This window comes from Coregonus clupeaformis, unplaced genomic scaffold (assembly GCF_020615455.1).
Source record: "Coregonus clupeaformis isolate EN_2021a unplaced genomic scaffold, ASM2061545v1 scaf2692, whole genome shotgun sequence".
NCBI lineage: Eukaryota > Metazoa > Chordata > Actinopteri > Salmoniformes > Salmonidae > Coregonus > Coregonus clupeaformis.
Genome location: NW_025536146.1, coordinates 35,498 through 51,962, shown reverse-complemented (window position 1 = coordinate 51,962; position 16,465 = coordinate 35,498). Strand labels below are relative to the sequence as shown.

Below are 16,465 nucleotides of genomic sequence, written 5' to 3'. Positions count from 1 at the left end.
CTACCCTTCAATATTCTTCCCTCTTCTCTTCATTCCACTCTATGTTGCCAACTATTTAGCAGCAAAAAGTGCTATTGGCTGCTTGATCTGTCGCTAAAGTTGCTAGATTCCATCTTACCCTCCTCCCCTCTCCCCTTGTGCTTCTCTGCCTGTGTGTGCACCGTTGCTGTGACTATTGCACAGACAGCTGTGTGAAAGAGTCCCCAAATGCTATAAAAACGTTAGAGACAACTGGAAGGCAGCTTGATAGTAGCTGAATTTGTCATTAGGCTCTTTCACAAACAGTTGCTGGAGAAAACTGAAAACTTGCCAAATTCTTGCTAAATTGTTAACACTCGCTCTAGATTCTATTTCTGTTCATTTCACCCCTCCTGTGATGTGAAGGATATGCAGGGCACATGTGCAACGTTCAAACTATAGCCCATCTCAAGCATGGGTGGTTGAGTGGTAGAATTCTCGCCTGCCACGCAGGGGCCGGGTTCTATTCCCACGACCAGTGCATAGATCCTTTTGAAACATTGCAGGGTTTGCTTGGTTAAGAATAATAAAAACAGCAACTATGTATACACTTGCAAACAAAACACTAGCTTTAAGAGTAGACTAGAAACTATCTGTGTATACCTGAAGTTCCTTATGCGAGTGTTGTCACGATACCAGAATTATGCGTTTAGTATCACGATACTCAATACCACGGCAAAGAAAAGGCATATTAGCCAAAGTCACAGAATGGCACTTGATCCTGACAGATAAACTCAGCTAATGCGGTTCAATCTTTATGCATTGTTTGAGCTCAACATCACATTACATTATACTTTTTACGTTAACATTTGTCAGAGGCAGCCATGTATGCATTAATGAATCAATGATACAGTCAATTTGACTTTGTTTTTACCAATCTAACTACATCAAATAATTGTAATCATTTATTTGAATGGTAAATCGCTATGTAGCTTAGGCCTATTCAAAATACAGGTGAATGCATATTCAATAGTAGTGCATGCATGCATTGAGTTATTGAGCTTGTTTTGGCAGATTTCATGGGGCTACAGATGACAAACAGTCTGGTTACCTTCCATTTGGGACTTATTGTACTGATCAACAACATTTGCATAGAAGTAGCTTATTTTATAAAACTGCGCAATGTCTCTTTAACCAGTGATGACATCATTCAGGAGGAAAGACAGGGAGCCTTGATCCACGAGACACAATTGACAGAAGTACCGAAGTAACAAAAATCCGATGAACAAACTGTTGTCTAATATCGGGGAAAAAAACTATGTTTTCGGTACACCGTGCAACACTACCGTGTACACAAGGTCCAAAGAGAATTTGGCTTCCGCTCTAGCCCAAAAAGAGACTGTATATACAGTTGGGAGAGGGTGGAGCAGGGGGCTGTTGCACTAGGTGCCCGTGGAGTAGTTGTTGTGGGGGGGTAGGTGCCTTGCTCAAGGGAGCAATGGCACCTAGAATTTGATACCAGCAACCCTCCGATTGCAAGCTCACTTGCCGACAGATTCTTCCAGTCAAGACTCGGGATTGTAATTGGCAACACTACCTGCCGCCCTAAAATGTAACATGCATTGGCCGGGAATCGAACCCGGGCCTCCCGCGTGGCAGGCGAGAATTCTACCACTGAACCACCAATGCTTTGATAGCAATTTAAAGGGGGTTCCCGACTCAATGGAGTGACTAAACAAGTTGATGGAGTGACTGAACAATACAGAAGACTCCAATTATCAGAGAACAATCAAGCTCCATTGTGCCTGTTTTTCCTACCCTTCAATATTCTTCCCTCTTCTCTTCATTCCACTCTATGTTGCCAACTATTTAGCAGCAAAAAGTGCTATTGGCTGCTTGATCTGTCGCTAAAGTTGCTAGATTCCATCTTACCCTCCTCCCCTCTCCCCCTTGTGCTTCTCTGCCTGTGTGTGCACCGTTGCTGTGACTATTGCACAGACAGCTGTGTGAAAAGTCCCCAAATGCTATAAAACGTTAGAGACAACTGGAAGGCAGCTTGATAGTAGCTGAATTTGTCATTAGGCTCTTTCACAAACAGTTGCTGGAGAAAACTGAAAACTTGCCAAATTCTTGCTAAATTGTTAACACTCGGCTCTAGATTCTATTTCTGTTCATTTCACCCCTCCTGTGATGTGAAGGATATGCAGGGGCACATGTGCAACGTTCAAACTATAGCCCATCTCAAGCATGGGTGGTTGAGTGGTAGAATTCTCGCCTGCCACGCAGGGCCCGGGTTCTATTCCCGACCAGTGCATAGATCCTTTTGAAACATTGCAGGGTTTGCTTGGTTAAGAATAATAAAAACAGCAACTATGTATACACTTGCAAACAAAACACTAGCTTTAAGAGTAGACTAGAAACTATCTGTGTATACCTGAAGTTCCTTGTACGAGTGTTGTCACGATACCAGAATTGTACGTTTAGTATCACGATACTCAATACCACGGCAAAGAAAAGGCATATTAGCCAAAGTCACAGAATGGCACTTGATCCTGACAGATAAACTCAGCTAATGCGGTTCAATCTTTATGCATTGTTTGAGCTCAACATCACATTACATTATACTTTTTTACGTTAACATTTGTCAGAGGCAGCCATGTATGCATTAATGAATCAATGATACAGTCAATTTGACTTTGTTTTTACCAATCTAACTACATCAAATAATTGTAATCATTTATTTGAATGGTAAATCGCTATGTAGCTTAGGCCTATTCAAAATACAGGTGAATGCATATTCAATAGTAGTGCATGCATGCATTGAGTTATTGAGCTTGTTTTGGCAGATTTCATGGGGCTACAGATGACAAACAGTCTGGTTACCTTCCATTTGGGACTTATTGTACTGATCAACAACATTTGCATAGAAGTAGCTTATTTTATAAAACTGCGCAATGTCTCTTTAACCAGTGATGACATCATTCAGGAGGAAAGACAGGGAGCCTTGATCCACGAGACACAATTGACAGAAGTACCGAAAGTAACAAAAATCCGATGAACAAACTGTTGTCTAATATCGGGGGAAAAAAACTATTTTTCGGGTACACCGTGCAACACTACCGTGTACACAAGGTCCAAAGAGAATTTGGCTTCCGCTCTAGCCCAAAAAGAGACTGTATATACAGTTGGGAGAGGGTGGAGCAGGGGGCTGTTGCACTAGGTGCCCGTGGAGTAGTTGTTGTGGGGGGGTAGGTGCCTTGCTCAAGGGAGCAATGGCACCTAGAATTTGATACCAGCAACCCTCCGATTGCAAGCTCACTTGCCGACAGATTCTTCCAGTCAAGACTCGGGATTGTAATTGGCAACACTACCTGCCGCCCTAAAATGTAACATGCATTGGCCGGGAATCGAACCCGGGCCTCCCGCGTGGCAGGCGAGAATTCTACCACTGAACCACCAATGCTTTGATAGCAATTTAAAGGGGGTTCCCCGACTCAATGGAGTGACTAAACAAGTTGATGGAGTGACTGAACAATACAGAAGACTCCAATTATCAGAGAACAATCAAGCTCCATTGTGCCTGTTTTTCCTACCCTTCAATATTCTTCCCTCTTCTCTTCATTCCACTCTATGTTGCCAACTATTTAGCAGCAAAAAGTGCTATTGGCTGCTTGATCTGTCGCTAAAGTTGCTAGATTCCATCTTACCCTCCTCCCCTCTCCCCTTGTGCTTCTCTGCCTGTGTGTGCACCGTTGCTGTGACTATTGCACAGACAGCTGTGTGAAAAGTCCCCAAATGCTATAAAACGTTAGAGACAACTGGAAGGCAGCTTGATAGTAGCTGAATTTGTCATTAGGCTCTTTCACAAACAGTTGCTGGAGAAAACTGAAAACTTGCCAAATTCTTGCTAAATTGTTAACACTCGGCTCTAGATTCTATTTCTGTTCATTTCACCCCTCCTGTGATGTGAAGGATATGCAGGGGCACATGTGCAACGTTCAAACTATAGCCCATCTCAAGCATGGGTGGTTGAGTGGTAGAATTCTCGCCTGCCACGCAGGGCCCGGGTTCTATTCCCGACCAGTGCATAGATCCTTTTGAAACATTGCAGGGTTTGCTTGGTTAAGAATAATAAAAACAGCAACTATGTATACACTTGCAAACAAAACACTAGCTTTAAGAGTAGACTAGAAACTATCTGTGTATACCTGAAGTTCCTTGTACGAGTGTTGTCACGATACCAGAATTGTACGTTTAGTATCACGATACTCAATACCACGGCAAAGAAAAGGCATATTAGCCAAAGTCACAGAATGGCACTTGATCCTGACAGATAAACTCAGCTAATGCGGTTCAATCTTTATGCATTGTTTGAGCTCAACATCACATTACATTATACTTTTTTACGTTAACATTTGTCAGAGGCAGCCATGTATGCATTAATGAATCAATGATACAGTCAATTTGACTTTGTTTTTACCAATCTAACTACATCAAATAATTGTAATCATTTATTTGAATGGTAAATCGCTATGTAGCTTAGGCCTATTCAAAATACAGGTGAATGCATATTCAATAGTAGTGCATGCATGCATTGAGTTATTGAGCTTGTTTTGGCAGATTTCATGGGGCTACAGATGACAAACAGTCTGGTTACCTTCCATTTGGGACTTATTGTACTGATCAACAACATTTGCATAGAAGTAGCTTATTTTATAAAACTGCGCAATGTCTCTTTAACCAGTGATGACATCATTCAGGAGGAAAGACAGGGAGCCTTGATCCACGAGACACAATTGACAGAAGTACCGAAAGTAACAAAAATCCGATGAACAAACTGTTGTCTAATATCGGGGGAAAAAAACTATTTTTCGGGTACACCGTGCAACACTACCGTGTACACAAGGTCCAAAGAGAATTTGGCTTCCGCTCTAGCCCAAAAAGAGACTGTATATACAGTTGGGAGAGGGTGGAGCAGGGGGCTGTTGCACTAGGTGCCCGTGGAGTAGTTGTTGTGGGGGGGTAGGTGCCTTGCTCAAGGGAGCAATGGCACCTAGAATTTGATACCAGCAACCCTCCGATTGCAAGCTCACTTGCCGACAGATTCTTCCAGTCAAGACTCGGGATTGTAATTGGCAACACTACCTGCCGCCCTAAAATGTAACATGCATTGGCCGGGAATCGAACCCGGGCCTCCCGCGTGGCAGGCGAGAATTCTACCACTGAACCACCAATGCTTTGATAGCAATTTAAAGGGGGTTCCCCGACTCAATGGAGTGACTAAACAAGTTGATGGAGTGACTGAACAATACAGAAGACTCCAATTATCAGAGAACAATCAAGCTCCATTGTGCCTGTTTTTCCTACCCTTCAATATTCTTCCCTCTTCTCTTCATTCCACTCTATGTTGCCAACTATTTAGCAGCAAAAAGTGCTATTGGCTGCTTGATCTGTCGCTAAAGTTGCTAGATTCCATCTTACCCTCCTCCCCTCTCCCCTTGTGCTTCTCTGCCTGTGTGTGCACCGTTGCTGTGACTATTGCACAGACAGCTGTGTGAAAAGTCCCCAAATGCTATAAAACGTTAGAGACAACTGGAAGGCAGCTTGATAGTAGCTGAATTTGTCATTAGGCTCTTTCACAAACAGTTGCTGGAGAAAACTGAAAACTTGCCAAATTCTTGCTAAATTGTTAACACTCGGCTCTAGATTCTATTTCTGTTCATTTCACCCCTCCTGTGATGTGAAGGATATGCAGGGGCACATGTGCAACGTTCAAACTATAGCCCATCTCAAGCATGGGTGGTTGAGTGGTAGAATTCTCGCCTGCCACGCAGGGCCCGGGTTCTATTCCCGACCAGTGCATAGATCCTTTTGAAACATTGCAGGGTTTGCTTGGTTAAGAATAATAAAAACAGCAACTATGTATACACTTGCAAACAAAACACTAGCTTTAAGAGTAGACTAGAAACTATCTGTGTATACCTGAAGTTCCTTGTGCAGTGTTGTCACGATACCAGAATTGTACGTTTAGTATCACGATACTCAATACCACGGCAAAGAAAAGGCATATTAGCCAAAGTCACAGAATGGCACTTGATCCTGACAGATAAACTCAGCTAATGCGGTTCAATCTTTATGCATTGTTTGAGCTCAACATCACATTACATTATACTTTTTTACGTTAACATTTGTCAGAGGCAGCCATGTATGCATTAATGAATCAATGATACAGTCAATTTGACTTTGTTTTTACCAATCTAACTACATCAAATAATTGTAATCATTTATTTGAATGGTAAATCGCTATGTAGCTTAGGCCTATTCAAAATACAGGTGAATGCATATTCAATAGTAGTGCATGCATGCATTGAGTTATTGAGCTTGTTTTGGCAGATTTCATGGGGCTACAGATGACAAACAGTCTGGTTACCTTCCATTTGGGACTTATTGTACTGATCAACAACATTTGCATAGAAGTAGCTTATTTTATAAAACTGCGCAATGTCTCTTTAACCAGTGATGACATCATTCAGGAGGAAAGACAGGGAGCCTTGATCCACGAGACACAATTGACAGAAGTACCGAAAGTAACAAAAATCCGATGAACAAACTGTTGTCTAATATCGGGGGAAAAAAAACTATTTTTCGGGTACACCGTGCAACACTACCGTGTACACAAGGTCCAAAGAGAATTTGGCTTCCGCTCTAGCCCAAAAAGAGACTGTATATACAGTTGGGAGAGGGTGGAGCAGGGGGCTGTTGCACTAGGTGCCCGTGGAGTAGTTGTTGTGGGGGGGTAGGTGCCTTGCTCAAGGGAGCAATGGCACCTAGAATTTGATACCAGCAACCCTCCGATTGCAAGCTCACTTGCCGACAGATTCTTCCAGTCAAGACTCGGGATTGTAATTGGCAACACTACCTGCCGCCCTAAAATGTAACATGCATTGGCCGGGAATCGAACCCGGGCCTCCCGCGTGGCAGGCGAGAATTCTACCACTGAACCACCAATGCTTTGATAGCAATTTAAAGGGGGTTCCCCGACTCAATGGAGTGACTAAACAAGTTGATGGAGTGACTGAACAATACAGAAGACTCCAATTATCAGAGAACAATCAAGCTCCATTGTGCCTGTTTTTCCTACCCTTCAATATTCTTCCCTCTTCTCTTCATTCCACTCTATGTTGCCAACTATTTAGCAGCAAAAAGTGCTATTGGCTGCTTGATCTGTCGCTAAAGTTGCTAGATTCCATCTTACCCTCCTCCCCTCTCCCCCTTGTGCTTCTCTGCCTGTGTGTGCACCGTTGCTGTGACTATTGCACAGACAGCTGTGTGAAAAGTCCCCAAATGCTATAAAACGTTAGAGACAACTGGAAGGCAGCTTGATAGTAGCTGAATTTGTCATTAGGCTCTTTCACAAACAGTTGCTGGAGAAAACTGAAAACTTGCCAAATTCTTGCTAAATTGTTAACACTCGGCTCTAGATTCTATTTCTGTTCATTTCACCCCTCCTGTGATGTGAAGGATATGCAGGGGCACATGTGCAACGTTCAAACTATAGCCCATCTCAAGCATGGGTGGTTGAGTGGTAGAATTCTCGCCTGCCACGCAGGGCCCGGGTTCTATTCCCGACCAGTGCATAGATCCTTTTGAAACATTGCAGGGTTTGCTTGGTTAAGAATAATAAAAACAGCAACTATGTATACACTTGCAAACAAAACACTAGCTTTAAGAGTAGACTAGAAACTATCTGTGTATACCTGAAGTTCCTTGTACGAGTGTTGTCACGATACCAGAATTGTACGTTTAGTATCACGATACTCAATACCACGGCAAAGAAAAGGCATATTAGCCAAAGTCACAGAATGGCACTTGATCCTGACAGATAAACTCAGCTAATGCGGTTCAATCTTTATGCATTGTTTGAGCTCAACATCACATTACATTATACTTTTTTACGTTAACATTTGTCAGAGGCAGCCATGTATGCATTAATGAATCAATGATACAGTCAATTTGACTTTGTTTTTACCAATCTAACTACATCAAATAATTGTAATCATTTATTTGAATGGTAAATCGCTATGTAGCTTAGGCCTATTCAAAATACAGGTGAATGCATATTCAATAGTAGTGCATGCATGCATTGAGTTATTGAGCTTGTTTTGGCAGATTTCATGGGGCTACAGATGACAAACAGTCTGGTTACCTTCCATTTGGGACTTATTGTACTGATCAACAACATTTGCATAGAAGTAGCTTATTTTATAAAACTGCGCAATGTCTCTTTAACCAGTGATGACATCATTCAGGAGGAAAGACAGGGAGCCTTGATCCACGAGACACAATTGACAGAAGTACCGAAAGTAACAAAAATCCGATGAACAAACTGTTGTCTAATATCGGGGGAAAAAAAACTATTTTTCGGGTACACCGTGCAACACTACCGTGTACACAAGGTCCAAAGAGAATTTGGCTTCCGCTCTAGCCCAAAAAGAGACTGTATATACAGTTGGGAGAGGGTGGAGCAGGGGGCTGTTGCACTAGGTGCCCGTGGAGTAGTTGTTGTGGGGGGGTAGGTGCCTTGCTCAAGGGAGCAATGGCACCTAGAATTTGATACCAGCAACCCTCCGATTGCAAGCTCACTTGCCGACAGATTCTTCCAGTCAAGACTCGGGATTGTAATTGGCAACACTACCTGCCGCCCTAAAATGTAACATGCATTGGCCGGGAATCGAACCCGGGCCTCCCGCGTGGCAGGCGAGAATTCTACCACTGAACCACCAATGCTTTGATAGCAATTTAAAGGGGGTTCCCCGACTCAATGGAGTGACTAAACAAGTTGATGGAGTGACTGAACAATACAGAAGACTCCAATTATCAGAGAACAATCAAGCTCCATTGTGCCTGTTTTTCCTACCCTTCAATATTCTTCCCTCTTCTCTTCATTCCACTCTATGTTGCCAACTATTTAGCAGCAAAAAGTGCTATTGGCTGCTTGATCTGTCGCTAAAGTTGCTAGATTCCATCTTACCCTCCTCCCCTCTCCCCTTGTGCTTCTCTGCCTGTGTGTGCACCGTTGCTGTGACTATTGCACAGACAGCTGTGTGAAAAGTCCCCAAATGCTATAAAACGTTAGAGACAACTGGAAGGCAGCTTGATAGTAGCTGAATTTGTCATTAGGCTCTTTCACAAACAGTTGCTGGAGAAAACTGAAAACTTGCCAAATTCTTGCTAAATTGTTAACACTCGGCTCTAGATTCTATTTCTGTTCATTTCACCCCTCCTGTGATGTGAAGGATATGCAGGGGCACATGTGCAACGTTCAAACTATAGCCCATCTCAAGCATGGGTGGTTGAGTGGTAGAATTCTCGCCTGCCACGCAGGGCCCGGGTTCTATTCCCGACCAGTGCATAGATCCTTTTGAAACATTGCAGGGTTTGCTTGGTTAAGAATAATAAAAACAGCAACTATGTATACACTTGCAAACAAAACACTAGCTTTAAGAGTAGACTAGAAACTATCTGTGTATACCTGAAGTTCCTTGTACGAGTGTTGTCACGATACCAGAATTATACGTTTAGTATCACGATACTCAATACCACGGCAAAGAAAAGGCATATTAGCCAAAGTCACAGAATGGCACTTGATCCTGACAGATAAACTCAGCTAATGCGGTTCAATCTTTATGCATTGTTTGAGCTCAACATCACATTACATTATACTTTTTTACGTTAACATTTGTCAGAGGCAGCCATGTATGCATTAATGAATCAATGATACAGTCAATTTGACTTTGTTTTTACCAATCTAACTACATCAAATAATTGTAATCATTTATTTGAATGGTAAATCGCTATGTAGCTTAGGCCTATTCAAAATACAGGTGAATGCATATTCAATAGTAGTGCATGCATGCATTGAGTTATTGAGCTTGTTTTGGCAGATTTCATGGGGCTACAGATGACAAACAGTCTGGTTACCTTCCATTTGGGACTTATTGTACTGATCAACAACATTTGCATAGAAGTAGCTTATTTTATAAAACTGCGCAATGTCTCTTTAACCAGTGATGACATCATTCAGGAGGAAAGACAGGGAGCCTTGATCCACGAGACACAATTGACAGAAGTACCGAAAGTAACAAAAATCCGATGAACAAACTGTTGTCTAATATCGGGGGAAAAAAAACTATTTTTCGGGTACACCGTGCAACACTACCGTGTACACAAGGTCCAAAGAGAATTTGGCTTCCGCTCTAGCCCAAAAAGAGACTGTATATACAGTTGGGAGAGGGTGGAGCAGGGGGCTGTTGCACTAGGTGCCCGTGGAGTAGTTGTTGTGGGGGGGGTAGGTGCCTTGCTCAAGGGAGCAATGGCACCTAGAATTTGATACCAGCAACCCTCCGATTGCAAGCTCACTTGCCGACAGATTCTTCCAGTCAAGACTCGGGATTGTAATTGGCAACACTACCTGCCGCCCTAAAATGTAACATGCATTGGCCGGGAATCGAACCCGGGCCTCCCGCGTGGCAGGCGAGAATTCTACCACTGAACCACCAATGCTTTGATAGCAATTTAAAGGGGGTTCCCGACTCAATGGAGTGACTAAACAAGTTGATGGAGTGACTGAACAATACAGAAGACTCCAATTATCAGAGAACAATCAAGCTCCATTGTGCCTGTTTTTCCTACCCTTCAATATTCTTCCCTCTTCTCTTCATTCCACTCTATGTTGCCAACTATTTAGCAGCAAAAAGTGCTATTGGCTGCTTGATCTGTCGCTAAAGTTGCTAGATTCCATCTTACCCTCCTCCCCTCTCCCCTTGTGCTTCTCTGCCTGTGTGTGCACCGTTGCTGTGACTATTGCACAGACAGCTGTGTGAAAAGTCCCCAAATGCTATAAAACGTTAGAGACAACTGGAAGGCAGCTTGATAGTAGCTGAATTTGTCATTAGGCTCTTTCACAAACAGTTGCTGGAGAAAACTGAAAACTTGCCAAATTCTTGCTAAATTGTTAACACTCGGCTCTAGATTCTATTTCTGTTCATTTCACCCCTCCTGTGATGTGAAGGATATGCAGGGGCACATGTGCAACGTTCAAACTATAGCCCATCTCAAGCATGGGTGGTTGAGTGGTAGAATTCTCGCCTGCCACGCAGGGCCCGGGTTCTATTCCCGACCAGTGCATAGATCCTTTTGAAACATTGCAGGGTTTGCTTGGTTAAGAATAATAAAAACAGCAACTATGTATACACTTGCAAACAAAACACTAGCTTTAAGAGTAGACTAGAAACTATCTGTGTATACCTGAAGTTCCTTGTACGAGTGTTGTCACGATACCAGAATTGTACGTTTAGTATCACGATACTCAATACCACGGCAAAGAAAAGGCATATTAGCCAAAGTCACAGAATGGCACTTGATCCTGACAGATAAACTCAGCTAATGCGGTTCAATCTTTATGCATTGTTTGAGCTCAACATCACATTACATTATACTTTTTTACGTTAACATTTGTCAGAGGCAGCCATGTATGCATTAATGAATCAATGATACAGTCAATTTGACTTTGTTTTTACCAATCTAACTACATCAAATAATTGTAATCATTTATTTGAATGGTAAATCGCTATGTAGCTTAGGCCTATTCAAAATACAGGTGAATGCATATTCAATAGTAGTGCATGCATGCATTGAGTTATTGAGCTTGTTTTGGCAGATTTCATGGGGCTACAGATGACAAACAGTCTGGTTACCTTCCATTTGGGACTTATTGTACTGATCAACAACATTTGCATAGAAGTAGCTTATTTTATAAAACTGCGCACTGTCTCTTTAACCAGTGATGACATCATTCAGGAGGAAAGACAGGGAGCCTTGATCCACGAGACACAATTGACAGAAGTACCGAAAGTAACAAAAATCCGATGAACAAACTGTTGTCTAATATCGGGGGAAAAAAAACTATGTTTTCGGGTACACCGTGCAACACTACCGTGTACACAAGGTCCAAAGAGAATTTGGCTTCCGCTCTAGCCCAAAAAGAGACTGTATATACAGTTGGGAGAGGGTGGAGCAGGGGGCTGTTGCACTAGGTGCCCGTGGAGTAGTTGTTGTGGGGGGGGTAGGTGCCTTGCTCAAGGGAGCAATGGCACCTAGAATTTGATACCAGCAACCCTCCGATTGCAAGCTCACTTGCCGACAGATTCTTCCAGTCAAGACTCGGGATTGTAATTGGCAACACTACCTGCCGCCCTAAAATGTAACATGCATTGGCCGGGAATCGAACCCGGGCCTCCCGCGTGGCAGGCGAGAATTCTACCACTGAACCACCAATGCTTTGATAGCAATTTAAAGGGGGGTTCCCCGACTCAATGGAGTGACTAAACAAGTTGATGGAGTGACTGAACAATACAGAAGACTCCAATTATCAGAGAACAATCAAGCTCCATTGTGCCTGTTTTTCCTACCCTTCAATATTCTTCCCTCTTCTCTTCATTCCACTCTATGTTGCCAACTATTTAGCAGCAAAAAGTGCTATTGGCTGCTTGATCTGTCGCTAAAGTTGCTAGATTCCATCTTACCCTCCTCCCCTCTCCCCTTGTGCTTCTCTGCCTGTGTGTGCACCGTTGCTGTGACTATTGCACAGACAGCTGTGTGAAAAGTCCCCAAATGCTATAAAACGTTAGAGACAACTGGAAGGCAGCTTGATAGTAGCTGAATTTGTCATTAGGCTCTTTCACAAACAGTTGCTGGAGAAAACTGAAAACTTGCCAAATTCTTGCTAAATTGTTAACACTCGGCTCTAGATTCTATTTCTGTTCATTTCACCCCTCCTGTGATGTGAAGGATATGCAGGGGCACATGTGCAACGTTCAAACTATAGCCCATCTCAAGCATGGGTGGTTGAGTGGTAGAATTCTCGCCTGCCACGCAGGGCCCGGGTTCTATTCCCGACCAGTGCATAGATCCTTTTGAAACATTGCAGGGTTTGCTTGGTTAAGAATAATAAAAACAGCAACTATGTATACACTTGCAAACAAAACACTAGCTTTAAGAGTAGACTAGAAACTATCTGTGTATACCTGAAGTTCCTTGTACGAGTGTTGTCACGATACCAGAATTGTACGTTTAGTATCACGATACTCAATACCACGGCAAAGAAAAGGCATATTAGCCAAAGTCACAGAATGGCACTTGATCCTGACAGATAAACTCAGCTAATGCGGTTCAATCTTTATGCATTGTTTGAGCTCAACATCACATTACATTATACTTTTTTACGTTAACATTTGTCAGAGGCAGCCATGTATGCATTAATGAATCAATGATACAGTCAATTTGACTTTGTTTTTACCAATCTAACTACATCAAATAATTGTAATCATTTATTTGAATGGTAAATCGCTATGTAGCTTAGGCCTATTCAAAATACAGGTGAATGCATATTCAATAGTAGTGCATGCATGCATTGAGTTATTGAGCTTGTTTTGGCAGATTTCATGGGGCTACAGATGACAAACAGTCTGGTTACCTTCCATTTGGGACTTATTGTACTGATCAACAACATTTGCATAGAAGTAGCTTATTTTATAAAACTGCGCAATGTCTCTTTAACCAGTGATGACATCATTCAGGAGGAAAGACAGGGAGCCTTGATCCACGAGACACAATTGACAGAAGTACCGAAAGTAACAAAAATCCGATGAACAAACTGTTGTCTAATATCGGGGGAAAAAAACTATGTTTTCGGGTACACCGTGCAACACTACCGTGTACACAAGGTCCAAAGAGAATTTGGCTTCCGCTCTAGCCCAAAAAGAGACTGTATATACAGTTGGGAGAGGGTGGAGCAGGGGGCTGTTGCACTAGGTGCCCGTGGAGTAGTTGTTGTGGGGGGGGTAGGTGCCTTGCTCAAGGGAGCAATGGCACCTAGAATTTGATACCAGCAACCCTCCGATTGCAAGCTCACTTGCCGACAGATTCTTCCAGTCAAGACTCGGGATTGTAATTGGCAACACTACCTGCCGCCCTAAAATGTAACATGCATTGGCCGGGAATCGAACCCGGGCCTCCCGCGTGGCAGGCGAGAATTCTACCACTGAACCACCAATGCTTTGATAGCAATTTAAAGGGGGTTCCCCGACTCAATGGAGTGACTAAACAAGTTGATGGAGTGACTGAACAATACAGAAGACTCCAATTATCAGAGAACAATCAAGCTCCATTGTGCCTGTTTTTCCTACCCTTCAATATTCTTCCCTCTTCTCTTCATTCCACTCTATGTTGCCAACTATTTAGCAGCAAAAAGTGCTATTGGCTGCTTGATCTGTCGCTAAAGTTGCTAGATTCCATCTTACCCTCCTCCCCTCTCCCCTTGTGCTTCTCTGCCTGTGTGTGCACCGTTGCTGTGACTATTGCACAGACAGCTGTGTGAAAAGTCCCCAAATGCTATAAAACGTTAGAGACAACTGGAAGGCAGCTTGATAGTAGCTGAATTTGTCATTAGGCTCTTTCACAAACAGTTGCTGGAGAAAACTGAAAACTTGCCAAATTCTTGCTAAATTGTTAACACTCGGCTCTAGATTCTATTTCTGTTCATTTCACCCCTCCTGTGATGTGAAGGATATGCAGGGGCACATGTGCAACGTTCAAACTATAGCCCATCTCAAGCATGGGTGGTTGAGTGGTAGAATTCTCGCCTGCCACGCAGGGCCCGGGTTCTATTCCCGACCAGTGCATAGATCCTTTTGAAACATTGCAGGGTTTGCTTGGTTAAGAATAATAAAAACAGCAACTATGTATACACTTGCAAACAAAACACTAGCTTTAAGAGTAGACTAGAAACTATCTGTGTATACCTGAAGTTCCTTGTACGAGTGTTGTCACGATACCAGAATTGTGCGTTTAGTATCACGATACTCAATACCACGGCAAAGAAAAGGCATATTAGCCAAAGTCACAGAATGGCACTTGATCCTGACAGATAAACTCAGCTAATGCGGTTCAATCTTTATGCATTGTTTGAGCTCAACATCACATTACATTATACTTTTTACGTTAACATTTGTCAGAGGCAGCCATGTATGCATTAATGAATCAATGATACAGTCAATTTGACTTTGTTTTTACCAATCTAACTACATCAAATAATTGTAATCATTTATTTGAATGGTAAATCGCTATGTAGCTTAGGCCTATTCAAAATACAGGTGAATGCATATTCAATAGTAGTGCATGCATGCATTGAGTTATTGAGCTTGTTTTGGCAGATTTCATGGGGCTACAGATGACAAACAGTCTGGTTACCTTCCATTTGGGACTTATTGTACTGATCAACAACATTTGCATAGAAGTAGCTTATTTTATAAAACTGCGCAATGTCTCTTTAACCAGTGATGACATCATTCAGGAGGAAAGACAGGGAGCCTTGATCCACGAGACACAATTGACAGAAGTACCGAAAGTAACAAAAATCCGATGAACAAACTGTTGTCTAATATCGGGGGAAAAAAACTATTTTTCGGGTACACCGTGCAACACTACCGTGTACACAAGGTCCAAAGAGAATTTGGCTTCCGCTCTAGCCCAAAAAGAGACTGTATATACAGTTGGGAGAGGGTGGAGCAGGGGGCTGTTGCACTAGGTGCCCGTGGAGTAGTTGTTGTGGGGGGGTAGGTGCCTTGCTCAAGGGAGCAATGGCACCTAGAATTTGATACCAGCAACCCTCCGATTGCAAGCTCACTTGCCGACAGATTCTTCCAGTCAAGACTCGGGATTGTAATTGGCAACACTACCTGCCGCCCTAAAATGTAACATGCATTGGCCGGGAATCGAACCCGGGCCTCCCGCGTGGCAGGCGAGAATTCTACCACTGAACCACCAATGCTTTGATAGCAATTTAAAGGGGGGTTCCCCGACTCAATGGAGTGACTAAACAAGTTGATGGAGTGACTGAACAATACAGAAGACTCCAATTATCAGAGAACAATCAAGCTCCATTGTGCCTGTTTTTCCTACCCTTCAATATTCTTCCCTCTTCTCTTCATTCCACTCTATGTTGCCAACTATTTAGCAGCAAAAAGTGCTATTGGCTGCTTGATCTGTCGCTAAAGTTGCTAGATTCCATCTTACCCTCCTCCCCTCTCCCCTTGTGCTTCTCTGCCTGTGTGTGCACCGTTGCTGTGACTATTGCACAGACAGCTGTGTGAAAAGTCCCCAAATGCTATAAAACGTTAGAGACAACTGGAAGGCAGCTTGATAGTAGCTGAATTTGTCATTAGGCTCTTTCACAAACAGTTGCTGGAGAAAACTGAAAACTTGCCAAATTCTTGCTAAATTGTTAACACTCGGCTCTAGATTCTATTTCTGTTCATTTCACCCCTCCTGTGATGTGAAGGATATGCAGGGGCACATGTGCAACGTTCAAACTATAGCCCATCTCAAGCATGGGTGGTTGAGTGGTAGAATTCTCGCCTGCCACGCAGGGCCCGGGTTCTATTCCCGA

At 42.9% G+C, this 16,465-nt stretch overlaps 9 non-coding genes across 9 annotated transcripts; all 9 read right to left on the bottom strand.

Annotated features, from left to right (window-relative positions):
* Nucleotides 1-1,576: 1,576 nt before the first annotated feature.
* On the bottom strand, nucleotides 1,577-1,647 carry trnag-gcc. The gene has a single exon. It is a non-coding gene; the product is annotated as a tRNA-Gly (tRNA).
* A 1,703-nt stretch (nucleotides 1,648-3,350) lies between these two features.
* trnag-gcc lies at nucleotides 3,351-3,421 on the bottom strand. The gene has a single exon. It is a non-coding gene; the product is annotated as a tRNA-Gly (tRNA).
* A 1,703-nt stretch (nucleotides 3,422-5,124) lies between these two features.
* Nucleotides 5,125-5,195, bottom strand: trnag-gcc. Its single transcript has one exon. It is a non-coding gene; the product is annotated as a tRNA-Gly (tRNA).
* A 1,703-nt stretch (nucleotides 5,196-6,898) lies between these two features.
* Nucleotides 6,899-6,969, bottom strand: trnag-gcc. The gene has a single exon. It is a non-coding gene; the product is annotated as a tRNA-Gly (tRNA).
* Nucleotides 6,970-8,674: 1,705 nt separating this feature from the next.
* On the bottom strand, nucleotides 8,675-8,745 carry trnag-gcc. The gene has a single exon. It is a non-coding gene; the product is annotated as a tRNA-Gly (tRNA).
* A 1,705-nt stretch (nucleotides 8,746-10,450) lies between these two features.
* Nucleotides 10,451-10,521, bottom strand: trnag-gcc. Its single transcript has one exon. It is a non-coding gene; the product is annotated as a tRNA-Gly (tRNA).
* Nucleotides 10,522-12,226: 1,705 nt separating this feature from the next.
* trnag-gcc lies at nucleotides 12,227-12,297 on the bottom strand. The gene has a single exon. It is a non-coding gene; the product is annotated as a tRNA-Gly (tRNA).
* A 1,706-nt stretch (nucleotides 12,298-14,003) lies between these two features.
* Nucleotides 14,004-14,074, bottom strand: trnag-gcc. Its single transcript has one exon. It is a non-coding gene; the product is annotated as a tRNA-Gly (tRNA).
* Nucleotides 14,075-15,776: 1,702 nt separating this feature from the next.
* On the bottom strand, nucleotides 15,777-15,847 carry trnag-gcc. The gene has a single exon. It is a non-coding gene; the product is annotated as a tRNA-Gly (tRNA).
* Nucleotides 15,848-16,465: the final 618 nt, after the last annotated feature.